Source organism: Galeopterus variegatus, unplaced genomic scaffold (assembly GCF_000696425.1).
Source record: "Galeopterus variegatus unplaced genomic scaffold, G_variegatus-3.0.2 Scaffold8540, whole genome shotgun sequence".
NCBI classification, from domain to species: domain Eukaryota; kingdom Metazoa; phylum Chordata; class Mammalia; order Dermoptera; family Cynocephalidae; genus Galeopterus; species Galeopterus variegatus.
The window spans coordinates 35,436-35,685 of record NW_007734651.1 but is presented as its reverse complement, the minus strand read 5'-3'; positions in this window follow the sequence as shown (position 1 = coordinate 35,685).

Here is a 250-nt window from a genome sequence, read left to right as displayed (position 1 = left end):
ATGGTCATGGTCTCTGATGCTTTCTTAGGGTGGCAGCACCATGTATGCTGTGTCCTCCCCAAAGATCCAGACTTTCACAGTCTGATTCTTCTTCCCACTACAGTAGGCAGCATGGACTTTAACTCTGATGGTTTTCCTCCAAACAGAGAAGACATTTTATGTCACTTTGCTCACAGGAGAAGCCCCCTATTCTCGTATTGGCTCTTTCCACATTGCTGCACCAACCAGGGGATTTGCATATTGTCCCTCT